This window comes from Girardinichthys multiradiatus, chromosome 1 (assembly GCF_021462225.1).
Source record: "Girardinichthys multiradiatus isolate DD_20200921_A chromosome 1, DD_fGirMul_XY1, whole genome shotgun sequence".
NCBI classification, from domain to species: domain Eukaryota; kingdom Metazoa; phylum Chordata; class Actinopteri; order Cyprinodontiformes; family Goodeidae; genus Girardinichthys; species Girardinichthys multiradiatus.
The window spans coordinates 43,341,997-43,359,324 of NC_061794.1; the positions used below are offsets into that span (position 1 = coordinate 43,341,997).

The following is a 17,328-nucleotide window of genomic DNA, read 5'->3' on the forward strand; positions in this document are numbered from 1 at the left end:
TATTTATATAGCGTCTATTCACAAAACATGTCGTCTCAAGGCACTTCACAAAGTCAATTCACAAAGTCAATTCAGTCAAATTATATAAATTCCAAGTCAAGAACATATTTTGTAATTTATCGTTATGAAACAGTGCAGTCAAATTCAGTTTATTATTCAAAGTGGATTAAATTGTTTTAAGGAAACCCAGCTGATTGCACTGAGTCAATGACTTCCGGCATTCACTCCTCCTGGATGAGCATGTAGTGACAGTTGACAGTCGCTTGCATTGTGTTGTTGACTTTGCAGCAATTCCTCATACTGAGCATGCATACAGCAACAGTGGAACAGAAAACTCCCATTTAAGAGGAAGAAACCTTCAGCAAAAGGCTTAGTGTGAGTGGCCATCTGTCAAGACCAACTGGGGGTTTGAGAGAACAGAGCATACACACAAAAGAACACAAAAGCGCTGATCCAGGAGTACTTTTAATATGAAAGAAAAGTAAACAATTAAAGGCAGTGGTAGTTTCTACATTGGTTTCATCCAGGATGGAAAAACAGCTAAGCAGATAAACTCAGTTTTCAAGTCTAGAGTATGAAAGAGAGCACATAAGGTAAGTCACAGCAAAAACTCATCCAGTAGCTATATCTAGGAGAGACAGTATTAAACACTGAAAGATAGGACCAAGAGTATCAGCTATAGAAGAACATGAAGTTGTTGGCATCAGTTGCTCAGCCGATGACCCTCTCCAGGAAGGTGTCACAGCTTAAGACAGCCAGGCCAGGTGGAAAAAACAGAGAGAGAACATAAAGTTAAAAGCTGAAATAACAGCAAATATTACAAAATTGGAGAGTAGTAGGAGAATGTAGCAGAGTGGGGGAAAGTTGTCATTATTTCCTCCAGCTGCCTTAACCTATAGCAGCATAACTACAGAGATAGCTCAGGATAACCTAAGCAACTCAAACTGGGAGTTGGTTCAACAGGAGAGGATCCTGATAACTAGAGGATCTGCCTCCCATTCTACTTCTAGAGACTCTAGGAACCACCAGTAAACCTGCAGTCTGAGAACGAAATGCTCTGTTAGGAACATATGGAACAATCAGTTCTCTGATGTATGATGGAGCTAGATCATTAAAGGCTTTAAATGTGAGAAGGAAAGTTTTAATTTTATTCTGAATTTAACAGAGATCTTATGAATGGAAGCTGAGATAGGGGAAATATGATCTCTCATTTGATCAGAACTCTTGCTCTTGTGGATATCCTGATAGTAAAGAACTACAGTAGTCCAGCCTTGAAGTAACAAATTCATGGGTTAGTTTTTCAGGTCCTTCCTGGATAGAATATTTCTAATTTTGGCAACATTCCAGAGGTGAAAGAAGGAAATCCTAAAAAAAACTGTGTCGAGGAAAGTTTTAGTGCCTTGGTTTAAGTGCCCCAGTTTATGACCTAATACTCAACAAAACCTGATAAAATATTCACTCCCCCTCCCATTCCCACCTACTGCAGTAGTAATTCCTGTCAGAGTTCAGGATAGCTGGCTTGTGTAGTCTAAGATGAGGCCACTCTGTGATTGGAATTCTGTCAACATGTCTGGGGGAGAATTACAACAGGCTTTACCTCTGTCATTCCTAAGTGAGCCCTGTTTTCATGAGGATTACTTTGAACACGTGTCTGCTGTTATAAGAGAGTTCTCTTACTTTGTCCAGTCAGAACAGATGAGGTGCACCTTTTGAACACGTCTGCTCAGTGTAAGACCGTTCTCCCTTGTCAAGATAATAATAAAGCTGATTGAGTAACAACCATCAATCTCATTCATTGGTAAAACCTGATTTTACTATAACACATGTTTAATATGGGATTTAAAGGACATGTCCTGGTCAAAAATAAAGGTTTTTACTTTATTACCGGAGGTCCATTTTATGCTGTCCACATTAATTGATTGACTAAGCAGTTTCTTTTTTAAGGACTCCAGTCCAAAGGCAACAACTTCTGTCTTTTCTGAATTTAGAAGCAGAAAATTTAAAGTCATCCAAGTTTTTATGTCTTCAAGACATGCCTCTAGTCTATCTTACTGTTTGGATTCATAGGATTTATGGATAAATAAAACTATCATCAGCATAATGGTGGACATTTATCCCATGCTGCCTGATAATTTTACCTATTGGAAGCATATATATATAGTAAAGAAAATTGGTCCAAGCACTGAACCCTGTGGTACTCCACAAGTAACCCTGGGGTTTGAAGATGATTTGTCATTTACATGAACAAAATGGAATCTGTCAGACAAATAGGATTTAAACCAGCCTAGCGCTGTTCCCTTGATCCCTACAGCATGTTCCAGCCTTTCTAAGACAATATTGTGATCGACTGGATCAAATGAGGCACTGAGATCTAACAGAACCAGTACAGACATAAGTCCATTATCTAAGGCCATATGAATATGATTGGTGACGTTTACTAGTGCTGTTTCAGTGCTATGATGAGCCCTGAAACCTAACTGAATTTCTTCAGACAGATCCTTACTGTATGAATGCTCACGCACTTGATTAGCAACTATTTTCTTAAGAATTTTAGATAACAACTGAAGATTGGATATAGGTCTGTAATTAATCTTGATCAAGAAAGGGTTTCATAAGTAAAGGTTTATTTACAGCAACCTCAGAGCCTGTAGTACATATCAATTTACTAAGGATAAATTAATCATATCTAATTATGGGTTTTTTGTGTGAAACTGCACAAGAAAGACCACAGCTGATTAATCATTTCGTCATGTTATATTTATGGAACATTTACATTTTTTAAGTGAACTAAAAATGCCCAAAATCTAGAACTGAGACATGATTTAATGCAGTCTTGCCTTTCAGCCAGAGACTAAATACAGGAATCATAAAAATTCCACAAACCAAAAGTATAAAAATGTCTCTTCACAGACATGCAAAACCACAAAGTGGAAACTGTAACAGCAAGGAATTTAGATATTTGATTTGGAATGATAATATGACTAATGTGCCAAGATGTAGTCCAGATGTGAGTCGTTGGTGGGAAACAAGCACACACAGGCTCACCACAGAGGATTCCAAATGAGATTCTTCATACAGCTGCAAAAATGTTTTTCATAAAAATTACACCTGGATTCCAGTCATTCCACCCCAATGTGCGAAAGTCCCAAGGTGTTGCCAGAGAAACACCCACAGCAGACGATAGTGACACCAAGCTGTCCAAAGGTCACCTCCTGACATTTAGAGGTGAAAGATCACTTCTGTGTTAACAGAGCCCATTCATCCCCACTAGAATGTAGAGACAAATGTTGACATAAGATCAGCTGCTACTGGACTAGTGCAGGTTCATGGTCCAAGCAAGGAATTACAGAGGCACTAAATTTCAGACAGGGAAGTGTGTGGTGTAAAGCATTGAAAAGGGAGGGGTGGTCAAACTATTTAAATCTGGTTGTATTGTCAAGAAATGTTCTTGAAGTGGACCCAAAAAACATTTAATGAAAAAAGGACAATAACTTAAACAGCAAGCATGAGGAGAACAAGGCATGGAGTTAGGGCAAAAACAAGCATTAACATGAGCAGGCAGTGCATGAACTGAAACCTTATAGTCCAGTGGCGAGGCAGAGACTGGAGAAAGCATAAATAATGCAGCACACTGGTGAAACAGGGAGACTAACAGGCATGACACAGGTGGATTGAATCAGCTAGATTGCATAGTTGCTATGGCTGAGTGAGACACATGAATGAGGTAATCAGAGATCCAAAAAACAACCTAACATGGTATGACAGTGATCCAAGAGAAACAAAATAAGGAAGACTATATTTATTTTTTTGTGTCTCATGTGATCTTTGATAATTTATGATCAATGTTGTGCCAGTTCACTCTTATTAAGAACTAGTTATGAGTTCAATTTAGCATTTAGCATATTGATGAAGGTACGTTTGTATGATAAACCCAATCAGTGGCCCCATTTTTTTGATGCCTTTTTTCTAGGACCCTTTAGTCAGAAGTGCCGTTTGATCTGATGTCCGAGGATGTTTACCTGAGACCTGAGGATGTGGTAAAATTCACTGTGCATGTGATAACTACCAGTGTGTCAAAACAAATCTTGAACTGTTAATGATTGAATATTCTGATTAGGTGCGAATCATTACATATCATAAGTACTGAAATGTAATGGATGTGAAATAGAGAGTTCTGTTGAGATTTATCAGAAAGACCCTGTAGTGCGACACAATGCATGATAGCAGACAAAAATGTTTGCATTTTTATGTATAAATTCTGCGTGTTAAATTAAACTATGGTCATAAAAGTAGAATAAGTTGAAAACCTTCACAATGTTTTAGAGAGTCAGAAATCCTCACACATTAGGTAAATCCTAAAAAAAAAACCCAAGAACTTAAATTATGATTTTGCAAAAAACTGTGCAAGGTATAAAAATACCAATTTAGTCAGAAAAGCCGTTTCCACGAACCCTTTAGACTTTAATTCCATTGCAGAGTTCTGTCATTGTTCAAAATAATTGTTTTGCCATTTTTGGCAGTTTGTAAACACAGTATGACTTTAGCTTTGGTTGGACCAACGTGCAGATCAACATTTGGGAGACACATGGTGAGTTGCAGAGTTAGTTTATTAAGGATAAAGATTAAGCAGAGAATGTCCAAACATAGAAACACAGGCATGAATTCAGACATGGAGCTGATGGGAAACAGCAGGAACTAGTCATGAACAATGAAAACCATAGAGTAAAAATTCTGAGGTAGGGAGGAGAATGGACCAATGAACAAAGAGAGCTAACTGGGAGAAATCGGGAGCATCTGGTGACAGGGGAAAGCAGAGCAACAGAAGGAGGGAAGCTAATTAACACAGATGGGCAGGGAATCCAGGGAAGTAATAGAAACATCTAAATGCAAGAATAAATCATGGATTTAAAGTACAATGAATAAACTAAAATAACAGCAACAAAACAGGGAAGAGTGAAAAACAGACCAGAACTCAAAACGAACACCTATCAGATGTAGATCCTGACATTAACAGTTTTTTAATGTTATGGATGAGAACTAAAATCACCTGGAGACATGTAAATTCATCAAATAAGGATACTAGGATGCACAAGGATCTTTCCATAATTATGATTTATGGAGCTTTGTACAAAATGTTTATTCATAATGCTGTTTATTTGCATAGATATCTAAATTTACTGAATTTAATTTATGGAGGAATATTATTCGTTAATTTCTGTGTGTAAGTGCATTTGGTAGTTGGAAAACTTAAAAACAGTGACCGAAATGTACCCTACATGTTTTTCTTCCTTTAGCCAACAACGTAATGCTTATGTGTGAAAATGTTCTCATTCTATTAGGTTTAAAACATACTTTATTACATTGTTGGCTTTATGACATGAAAAATGGCCAAATGTATGACAACACTGACAAATATTGTCACTGGCTGTTATTACACTATAGCATGCTGCACAACCCTTCATAAAATGTTCATCACACAATTTAAGGAAATGTTTTTTTTTTCTTTGTACTGTGGTCTAGCCCAGCTTTTACAGTAATAAGATTCATAGATCATCATGTACATTTGCTCTGCTCTGAAAAGAACCGAATACCAGTTGACACTGGTTCACTTACCTAGAAGACAACTCTGCTTACAGACTCTTAAACTCCAGAATTAGCTCCAATAAAGACTAATAAAGTTTTCTTTCTTTATGGGAACTAGCTTTCTGCCATATTACATGCTTTTGAACTGGACTGAACTCATAAACCATACTCAGATATTTTGCTGTCCCAGTGGGCTTCATCCTGGCCTGTTTTTGACTGACCCCAGGTTTCAAAAGTGTTTGTAGAGAGCTAACTGAAGTGGCAGAAAGCAAAAATATCCTGAGTTTATTGACACACCTAAACCAACAGCAAATCCATTCCTAGCTTCACTTACTAAAAATAAAACCAAACAAATAAATACGAAACAACCCCTTAATTCAAGAGCAAACCTGTACAGTACACAGTGAGTACGTTTTCAGCAGAGACAGGTGCCAACTTCAATTAGAGGAGAGACAAAATCCACAGACACTGCAGACATGTGAGGCACAGGAGGGTCAATTGAATCACAGACATGGCTCTGGCTGGGTCACTGTACTACTGAAAATGAAACCATTCAAAAAGAATGAAGAATGAACATGTAAACAACTACTTCAGTAAATTATTCTGCAGATTTCATCCCACATGCATCACTGGCAAAGTGAAATATTGCAAAATCTTCAAGCAATAACACCAGCAGCGTTTTATTTTGGGGAGAATTGAGTTTAGCTGAGAGCAAATGTGAGATAAACCGTTTCAGACATGCTTGAGTTCTCCAGAGCTGAATTACTGGTGGAAAAACTGACTAGTGGATGAAACTGCAGCCACTGAATGTGTGGGAAAGTCAGAATACAGTTTCACTTTCTGTAACAGCTGTTGTGAGACAGAATGAAAGAGGACATTATGTCCATCCACAAAGTTTGGAGAATTAGTTTTCTCTGAGTGCTGTGAGAGAGAAAAAACACTGCAGTACTCAAACACTTGTTTATCTTGTTTAATTCTGGTATTTTGACTTACAGGCCAGCTAGAAGATTTTCTCTAAAATGATAAAAAATGAGAATTAGTTTATCTTGAGAGCTGTGATCATGCCTCTGACTTTGAAACGTTCTTCCTCAGTGTTTGATATACTTATACTATAAATAAATGCTTTTTGTTTTCTGTAAGAATACTTATTTAAGCAAAAGAGTAACAGTTCTACACAGCAGAAGAAGCCGACAATAAAACTAGATCGTGAAAAATCAAATCAGAAGATCAGTTAAATCTGAATAAGCTTTATTTGGCAGATTTGTAACATTGGTTCCACTTTGCTCTCAGTAAAAACAATTTAAATATAAAAATATAAGAAAGGGAATAAAAATACATGTTTTTTAGTTTTTTTAGTAAATATGTATGTGTACTGTGTTTTTACAAGAGGCTGGTTTTTGCAAACAGTGCTTTGCAGTGCTGCCATGAAGGTAAAAGTCTAAACAGTTTGTGTCCAGGATGTGTGGGGTCTGCAGAGATGTTAGCTGCCGTTTTCCTTACTCTAGACCTGGATGGAGGAAATGACCGCCTTAATGATTAATGATCCACAGAAAGTAGAATCTCTGCTGGGCCTTCTTACCAACAGTGTCTATGTGTGAGGACCAGCTCAGGTTCCGAGATAGCTTGGTTCCTAGGAACCAGAAGTCTTGTACTTCTAACATGCAATGAGGATCAAGGATATTTTCCTCTAAAATAAATACAACTCCTGGTTTTTACCAGATAACTTTACAGGTGAATGTTTTCAAAAAGTTTAGATATAGAGCCCTCTAGTGGTCAACTTTGATTTAAATTGCAAATTGTCAGACCTGCTTCAGTTTTAGGATGGGTTCAGGATGTTATTGTTCATCCTGGTTGTGGTTGTGCTGATTCACTCGCATGAATTAGAGTACATACATGCCTCCCTCAATGTTTACTTTGTTGAAGGGCAAATTCCAAGTGGACATTAGTGATATACTGCACCAGCAGCACAACTCCAAATGAAAAAATGTTGTGGTCATATAGTAAATGAAAAAAAGGTAATGTAGTAAATGCAAAAAAGACAGAAATTCAGTACTTTTAAAATTTACTTTGACTTCTGTTTTTTTTGCCAACAGAATAACACAAATCATATCTGCTCTGGTGTTTTCCTCTGCCTCAGCTGCTCCACATATCCCCTGATTGCCCTGCCTTCTCTCTGCCTCAGCTGTATTCATTCTTTCTGATTAGCTCTTCTGCTTTGCTTGTTATTTCTCTACGCTGCCTCAGTGTATATAAACTCATTGGTTCTCTGTGCTCTCCGCTGGATCCTTCCCGTTGACTTCATGCTTCTCTGTTCCCAGAGCTTAAAGGATTTTAATTTCATTTGTGTCTTTTTGTGTTTTTTTGTCAAGTAGCCTAGCCTATATGCTCTGTCATTTCATGGCATATGATATGTTGTTGTCTCTATAAGATGCTGTTTCAACTAAGATATGAAATGAAACATTGCAAATTGAAAGATTTGATTAAAAACTTATCAGAAGCCTACTTTCTAAAAAAAAAAAAAAAAAAACTCATTGAAATATAATTGGGACGACCAACCCCCGTTATGTACACAATGTATTTGGCGATGTTTACCTTTTTAAGCAAATTTCTCTAGAGAAGGATAAAGTTACGCTATTCCAGAGTAACCGGACATTTTAGGCTTCCATTGCACATTGAAATAGTAATGACTGAGCATTGCATTGTATTAGAATTTAAATGAGTTTAAAAGTTTGACAACCAACCCCGTTTTCCCCCACCCGGGTAAATTTGTATAAAAATGTGCCCTTTTAATGCAATAGAAAAGGGGCTAACAACTGGACAATCATCACTTTGCGGCCATATCCCTTTTAGTGATCTTATAGAATACTAAAATTTTCTGAGAAACTGAATTTGGGTTTTTATTTTCTGTAATTAACATAAATAAGAACTGAAATATAACTTTTTGTGTAATGAATCTATACAATATGAATTAATTTTTTTTTATAGATTTATAAAAACATAAACTTTTCAACTATATTCTAATTTATTAAACTGAGCCTGTAATTATGATGAAAAACGAGCAACTGTAATTTGGATTTAGTAAAAACAGGGTCTTGGTGAGATGAAGACTCATATTTGGGGAAAGCAAGAAAGCAATAAAGCCCATTTTAATTCTGGAGCAAAATACAAGGCTGGACAGTAGAAGACAATTGAAGAGTTATTTTCACCCATGAGGCATCTGATCAGGTAAGAAAAGAGTCATTTATATCCTGTGGTGCCAACAGCAAAAGCATACTGATACAATTCATGTGTGGGGTTGCTTGTCACCCCAAAAACGTAGGCTTCCTCCTGATTCTGCTCAGGAATGCTGCAACTTTTTTCAGCAATTAAGGAGCAATTTGGAGATAATCTGTGGATTTTTCAGCATTATGGAACTCTATGTCACAATTAATATAACAAAGTGGATCAAACATCAAAACATCGAAAAACATTTTTACACAAATATGATTAGTTTGCAAATACATTTATTTAATCTTTTTTCTTAAAAATTTTATAGAAACATGTCAAAAGAAAGAAAAGAGCTACAAATCCAGAGATCACAAAGCACAACACATTGTGTCGCTGCTAACATCTTTGGCCTTGACAGCATGGGTGGATGTTTGGTTCCACCTGCTGGAGGAAAATAACAAAATATCTGCTAGCCTTCTCATGAGTCCCAATGCCAGACAGCTAATTTCAACCCTCTCCAGCACTGCAGATCTGCTTTAACCAACATTTCATTCATAACCTAGGCAGAAATTTAGACTGCTGAATTAGCTCATTACATTGTGTATCTTGTTCCGGGGGGGTGGGGGTAGAGAAAAAGGAAGCAGATATGTTCTTGGTTGTAACTGTTTTGTTGTTTTCTTTTTGAAGGATCACTTGTGCATTTCAGATTATTTTAGCAAATACGAAAGGCACCATGACAGGTTCTTGTCGTCAGCATGTAACAGTTAATAGAACAACGTTTATGGCTGAATCCATATCTGACTTGGTATAGCTCACTGTTTGTTTTCCACTCATATATAAGCAACTGAACCTAATAGTTTCTGGTCAGATCTAATGCCTCTTGTAATAATTTCCTCAACTCTGTGTAAAGTGGTGCTCTATTTGGTATTTCCCCTCATAGCTGTGGTAGAACCAACTCTTAGATTGGATTCTTATCTTAGTTTATTGGTTTCCTGTTTTCGCCTAAAACCTTTTCCTGACATTTATCTTTTAAAATGTTTGTCACTACAAAAATGTTGCAACGTTCACAGTTAAATTTTTCAGACTTCCTGACACGTCCTTCTTTTGCAAGTGTAGCACTTCCTCCATTAAAAATGATTTTATCTTCATTTGTTGAGTGAAAACGAAGGTTTCCTTTGAGGCGACATGTCTGTTAGGAGTCATTATACAGCCTGTTTTATGTTTAGTAGAGCCTCAGCTGTTTGCTCACTAATGACCACATAATTAACATCTGTTTGTGCAAAGGATAAACAATCAGGGTGAAAGATGTTTTTTTCTCTTACTAATGTGTGTAAACAAACAGTTCAGTTTTAGCATTGAGTCATTGGTGCATTAAATGTGTCATTGGTCTGGGAGTCCTCCTACAGCATCTGCATGAAAAGGAAAACAAACTTAAAACAACTCATTAAAAATGGAATAAACTATTTGTCACATGTCTTGTTTTCACTTTGAAGACTTCTAAAAACAAGTCTTGCTAGTTAGCATTTTGCATTTACATTAAAGATTTTTATCTATGTAATTAATTAATTATTTAAAGAAAACATTTAATTGGCCTAATCAATTACAGTATATAACCGAATGAATAAATGAATGTAATCTAGCCTTCTGTACTGCTTTTAGAAATGTATTGCCAGACTACTGCCATCCCTAGGCTGAATCTAAACATCAGACAACAAAACAGGGACCAAAATGGTTGACCTCAAAAGTTAAAAGAACCCGAATGTTAACAAAAGTAACTTGAAAGCTTTGGGGTAGAACTGAGCTAAGATTATAGAGGCTGTATGGTAAAACCCCCAGCAGTGTTCCAGGAGAAACCCAGAAGACAGCTTCTGCTCTGCTAAAAGTAGATACCGGGAGATTTTTGTAAGTTTTTATGAAAGCCACATAAAGCTACACAGAACAAATGAGCCTGAAAACGAGTCAGAAATGGGACTGGCAAAGGGAACATGGAACATTTTTCATACATAGCACCCTGTTCTGGTGTATGATATTACGGGCTTCAACAGTTACATAATGCAGCTAAAAATCCAACGTGTCGTAACAATTATAAACTGTCTAAATAGACTGCTGGTATTATTTGTGATTATCCGTGTCAACTAGATAATAAATGCAAAGAAAAATGAATAAGACTTTGCAGAGCAGCTTTTTAAATTCAATTCAGTTTTATTTATATAGTGCCAATTCACAAAACATGTCTCAAGGCACTTCACAACAGTCAGGTACATACATTCCAATTAATCCTAACAACTGAACAATGCAGTCAGATTCAGTTATTTATTCAAATTGGATAAAAAGTTTTTCTGTCTAAGGAAACCCAGCAGATTGCATCCAGTCAGTGACTTGCAGCATTCACTCCTCCCGGATGAGCATGTAGAGACAGTGGACAGTCCCTGGCGTTGACTTTGCAGCAATCCCTCATACTGAGCATGCATGTAGCGACAGTGGAGAGGAAAAACTCCCTTTTAACAGGAAGAAACCTCCAGCAGAACCAGGCTCAGTGTGAGCGGCCATCTGCCAAGACCCACTGGGGGTTTGAGAGAACAGAGCAGAGACACAAAAAGAACAAAGAAGCACTGATCCAGGAGTCCTTTCTATGGGAAGGAAAAGTAAATGTTAATGTATGTAGCTACTTTAGTCGTTTCACCTAGAAAGAAAGAACAGATCAACTCTGAGCCAGTTTTCAAGGTTAGAGTCTGAAAGAGAGCACATATAAGTAGTTACAGTAAAAGCTCAGTCAATCACCATGTCTAGGAGAGAGAAAGGGTTAAACACTGAAAGACAGGGCCATGTGGATCATCGGTAGAGGGTGAGCATTAAGTTGTTGCCAGCAGAAGCTTGGATGATGCTCCTCTCCAGAAAGGTGTCACAGGTAGACACAGAGTCAGGCCAGGTGTAGCTTCTAGGAAGAGAAAAGAGAGAACAAGGTTAAAAGCTGAAATAATGGCAAATAATGCAAAATTGGAGAGTAGTGTGAGAATGTAGCAAAGAGGGTGAAAGTGGTCATTATGTCCTCCAGCAGCCTAAGCCTATAGCAGCATACAGAGATAGCTCAGGATAACCTAAGCCACTCTAACTATAAGCTTTATCAAAAAGGAAAGTTTTAAGCCTAGCCTTAAAAGTAGACAGGGTGTCCATCTAGAGCCCACTGATGGTCATTGTTATACTAAAATCCACAACAATCGGGATACCTCTCTCTGTCAGACTGATTATAACTATTGGAAAAGAGAGGGTGTCATGCAGGTAGCAGAAATGGAGGGTGTGTTTGGACCTCAACCATAACTGAGCCAGTTTAGGCTAAACCTGACTCCCCCTTACTCCATCCAACAGGGAGGGAAGAAGACGGCGGAAAAAATAAGGAAGATAGCGCAGGATAACCTAAGCCACTCTAACTATAAGCTTTATCAAAAAGGAAAGTTTTAAGCCTAGCCTTAAAAGTAGACAGTGTGTCTGCCTCACGGACTAAAACTGGGAGCTGGTTCCACAGGAGAGGAGCCTGATAACTAAAGGATCTGCCTCCCATTCTACTTCTAGAGACTCTAGGAACCACCAGTAAACCTGCAGTCTGAGAACGAAGTGCTCTGTTAGGAACGCATGGAACAATCAGATCTCTGATGTATGATGGAGCTAGATCATTAAGGGCTTTAAATGTGAGAACCGATTCTTTAAAGGTTGTTACAACATTGTAACATCTAGGGCTTGCTTTACGGAAAAGCAAGGTGTCCATGATATAAAGATGGCGGATGGTGCGGAGTCCGGCACGGGAGCTCCCTTCTCTAGTCGCCCCTGAACTAAACCGCAGATCTACAAGACTACTGATGGAAAGCTTATAGTAGCGGATGATTTTTTTAATTTTTTCGAGGTCAAAATCAAGACTATGTGCCAGGAAGAGCTTGTGCTGCTTGCATCAAACCCATTTGACTTTGAGTGGATTGAGTCCTCTAGAAAAGTCCTGTTTGAACTGTGTTCCAATTCTAAGCAGCGGTACACGGCCTTCAAAGGAAATCAGAAAGCTGCAAATGCCATTAAAAGCTGTTTAAAAGTTCTGAATGAGTGCGGGGAAGCTATACCACACTTTGTCTCCCACTTCCTGGATGAGCTGCCGCCTGTGACGTTCAATAGCCTGGATGTCTCCAACTTACTTAGCAAGATGGAGCGTTTACAGAGCGAGGTCTGTGCTCTAAAGCATATAGTGTCACACCAAGTGGATGTTGAGGAGAAATTACGTGAGGTTGCCACTACCATTGACCGCAGAGTAGTGGCAATGGAACGACATTTAGTGACAGGTGGTGGAGGATCCAGCAATGTGGATACGCCTGCTCCAGGAGTACCCAACGCCAGTGACATGTCACTGGCTGTGAACGTCTCTGAGGAGGTGGCGGCTTGCATGGATTCTGCTCCAACAAACTGTGTTATCGCTGATAATACGGCTTCGCCTGTGAATGGAACCTATATTGACTACTCCAGGACTATTGGCGAGTGTGTTGTGGTGAGTGATAACTGAAACTGTACTGTAGATGCGCCCACAGGTTCACCCACATGGAACTTGGTGGTGAAACAAGGGCGGCGTAAGAGAACCGAGAGCCATCCAGCTCTGTTAAAACGCCAAACTAAACTTGAGCGGAAAAGACCAGCACCTACAGGTCCTTCTCAAAATATTAGCATATTGTGATAAAGTTCATTATTTTCCATAATGTCATGATGAAAATTTAACATTCATATATTTTAGATTCATTGCACACTAACTGAAATATTTCAGGTCTTTTATTGTCTTAATACGGATGATTTTGGCCTACAGCTCATGAAAACCAAAAATTCCTATCTCACAAAATTAGCATATCATTAAAAGGGTCTCTAAACGAGCTATGAACCTAATCATCTGAATCAACGAGTTAACTCTAAACACCTGCAAAAGATTCCTGGGGCCTTTAAAACTCCCAGCCTGGTTCATCACTCAAAACCCCAATCATGGGTAAGACTGCCGACCTGACTGCTGCCCAGAAGGCCACTATTGACACCCTCAAGCAAGAGAGTAAGACACAGAAAGAAATGTCTGAACAAATAGGCTGTTCCCAGAGTGCTGTATCAAGGCACCTCAGTGGGAAGTCTGTGGGAAGGAAAAAGTGTGGCAGAAAACGCTGCACAACGAGAAGAGGTGACTGGACCCTGAGGAAGATTGTGGAGAAGGGCCGATTCCAGACCTTGGGGGACCTGCGGAAGCAGTGGACTGAGTCTGGAGTAGAAACATCCAGAGCCACCGTGCACAGGCGTGTGCAGGAAATGGGTTACAGGTGCCGCATTCTCCAGGTCAAGCCACTTTTGAACCAGAAACAGCGGCAGAAGCGCCTGACCTGGGCTACAGAGAAGCAGCACTGGACTGTTGCTCAGTGGTCCAAAGTACTTTTTTCGGATGTAAGCAAATTCTGCATGTCATTCAGAAATCAAGGTGCCAGAGTCTGGAGGAAGACTGGGGAGAAGGAAATGCCAAAATGCCAGAAGTCCAGTGTCAAGTACCCACAGTCAGTGATGGTCTGGGGTGCCGTGTCAGCTGCTGGTGTTGGTCCACTGTGTTTTATCAAGGGCAGGGTCAATGCAGCTAGCTATCAGGAGATTTTGGAGCACTTCATGCTTCCATCTGCTGAAAAGCTTTATGGAGATAAAGATTTCATTTTTCAGCACGACCTGGCACCTGCTCACAGTGCCAAAACCACTGGTAAATGGTTTACGGACCATGGTATCACTGTGCTCAATTGGCCTGCCAACTCTCCTGACCTGAACCCCATAGAGAATCTGTGGGATATTGTGAAGAGAACGTTGAGAGACTCAAGACCCAACACTCTGGATGAGCTAAAGGCCGCTATTGAAGCATCCTGGGCCTCCATAAGACCTCAGCAGTGCCACAGGCTGATTGCCTCCATGCCACGCCGCATTGAAGCAGTCATTTCTGCAAAAGGATTCCCGACCAAGTATTGAGTGCATAACTATACATGATTATTTGAAGGTTGACGTTTTTTGTATTAAAAACACTTTTCTTTTATTGGTCGGATGAAATATGCTAATTTTGTGAGATAGGAATTTTGGGTTTTCATGAGCTGTATGCCAAAATCATCCGTATTAAGACAATAAAAGACCTGAAATATTTCAGTTAGTGTACAATGAATCTAAAATATATGAATGTTAAATTTTCATCATTACATTATGGAAAATAATGAACTTTATCACAATATGCTAATATTTTGAGAAGGACCTGTATTATTGGTACTGGCGCTCAAAGCACCATAAAAGTGGTAAGAACCAAGCTTGTAACTGTCTTTGCAACTAGATTTCTTCCAGATCTCGATAATGACACACTAACGAACTATCTTAAAGGACAACTTGGGCGTGATGTTGAGTGCCGGCGTATTGTCACTGGGAACACCAGATATAGTTCATTTAAAGTCAGTGTGGAGTGTGAGAACGTTGCAGAAGTGTATAACCCAGAGCTGTGGCCAGAGGGTTGGGTGGTGCGCCGTTACTACGAACCACAGAATAAATCTACAATGTCTAAAGGGCCTGGGGTGACCACCTCCAGTGATTCCAGAGGGTTCGATGGAACGGCTGCAGTGAATTCCTCATAGACCAATTAATGCGTGTTATTTCTTACAATTGCCGGGGACTGCGTGTCAGTAAAACAGCTGGAGATAAAGCACGACTTCTGGTTGTGGATAGACAGTTGCAAAAATGTGATATTCTTTGTTTACAAGAAATCTTTTTATCAAAACAGGATTTGGGAAGTCTGAACTGTGTGCAGAACATGAGAGCAGACTCCATGGCTGAAAAACTGCTTTGTAATAATGCCATTAGCTTCTGGAATGATGTCAGAGCCTTAAACAGGTCTGCTGCATTACTCCCCAGTGCCATAGAGGGCATATCTGGGGCTCATAATATAGCAGATCTATGGAGACAGCACTATTCTGCCTTATTTAATTGTGTAAAAAGTGAACCCTATGGACTGGGAAACATTGTTAATAATCCTTAGTGAAGTCCAGCAGGCTATAGTGTATTTGTGTCAGAATAAGGCCACGGGTTTGATAGCATTACAGCAGAACATCTGAAATATGCTAGCCAAAAAGTGGCTGTGCTGCTTGCAATGTGTTTTTCTGGGGTTATGACCCATGGGCAGTTGCCTGATTCCTTATTATCTGTTACCCTTGTGCCGGTAATTAAGGACAAAGCTAGTAATGTTGGTAGCCTTAATAATTATAGACTAATAGCTTTAGCTAGTGTGATATCTAAAGTATTAGACAAAATCTTGCTTGGTCGGCTCAATCAGTTTATTAGTACAACAGATAATCAATTTGGTTTTAAAGCCAAGTTGGGAACTGATTTCTGTATGTATGGCCTGAAAGAAGCAGCAAAAGCAAATCTAAGGAAAAATTCATCGGAGTTAATTGGGTTTATTGATGCCTCTAATGCCTTTGATCGTGTCAACCACTTTAAGTTATTTGACAAATTAAAACAGAGAGGTGTTCCAGATATTATTACACGAATTTTAGTTTACTGGTACTCTAACCAGAAAATGCATGTAAAATGGGGCAATGACATCTCTGCTTCCTTTGGTGTGAGTAATGGTGTGCGTCAGGGTGGACTTCTTTCGCCTGCCTTGTTTAACTTGCATAAGGATGACCTGTCAAAAGAAATGAACCTCTGTAAAACTGGATGTATGATTGGTGATACTTTGATCAATCACTTCATGTATGCTGATTACCTGGCTGTCCTCTCACCCAGTAGTGCAGGTTTTCAGCAGTTACTGAACATCTGCTCTGATTATGGGTTGAGTTTTGCAGTATAATGCTAAGAAAACTGTAACTGTACTAGTTTGTAGGACTAAAGCTGACAAACAACTTTGCTTCCCTGATTTTCTTCTGTCAGGGCAAAAGTTAAATGTTTGTTCCAAAACTAAATATCTGGGTCACTACATCACAGACCAGCTCTGTGATAATGATGACATTTATCGGCAGTGTCGCATGTTGTACGCCCAGGCAAACGTTCTGGGGAGGAAATTCCATATGTGCACTGATGAGGTAAAAATAAGCCTGTTTAAAGCTTACTGTACATCCTTGTATACAGCTCCTTTGTGGTGTAAATTTAAAAAAGCTAGTATGCAGAAGCTTAAGGTTGCTTATAATGACTGTTGGAGAATTCTGCTCAAGAACCCAGGTTCAGCAGTGCAAGTGAGATGTTTTGCAATGCACATGTCAGAACATTCCAGGCACTTGTGAGATATCTGATATATATTTTTATTATATATGTGTATATTGTACATTGTAAATATGTATATTCTGTAATGCAAAAACAAAACAAAAGAGCAAAGTGTACCTGAGTCAAATTCCTTGTTTGTATGTACGAACTTGGCAATAAAGCTGATTCTGATAAGTTTATGTGTCGTTTGTGCAGCTCATTGAACAGTCTTATTGTAATGTTTTCACATCCATCTCTTAGTGCGCTAAGATACCAGTCGGC

The 17,328-nt window shown here is 38.9% G+C and overlaps 1 long non-coding RNA gene across 2 annotated transcripts in view; it reads right to left on the minus strand.

The window, feature by feature from the left end:
• Positions 1 to 17,328, minus strand: part of LOC124866473 — a 21,384-nt gene continuing 4,056 nt past the window's right edge. The window contains exon 4 of one of the 2 annotated variants that reach the window (XR_007037831.1): positions 1 to 745. This is a non-coding gene — a long non-coding RNA (uncharacterized LOC124866473). Of the gene's footprint in view, positions 746 to 9,101; positions 10,200 to 17,328 lie in introns of those variants that run through there. The other variant, XR_007037832.1, reaches the window with a different exon arrangement.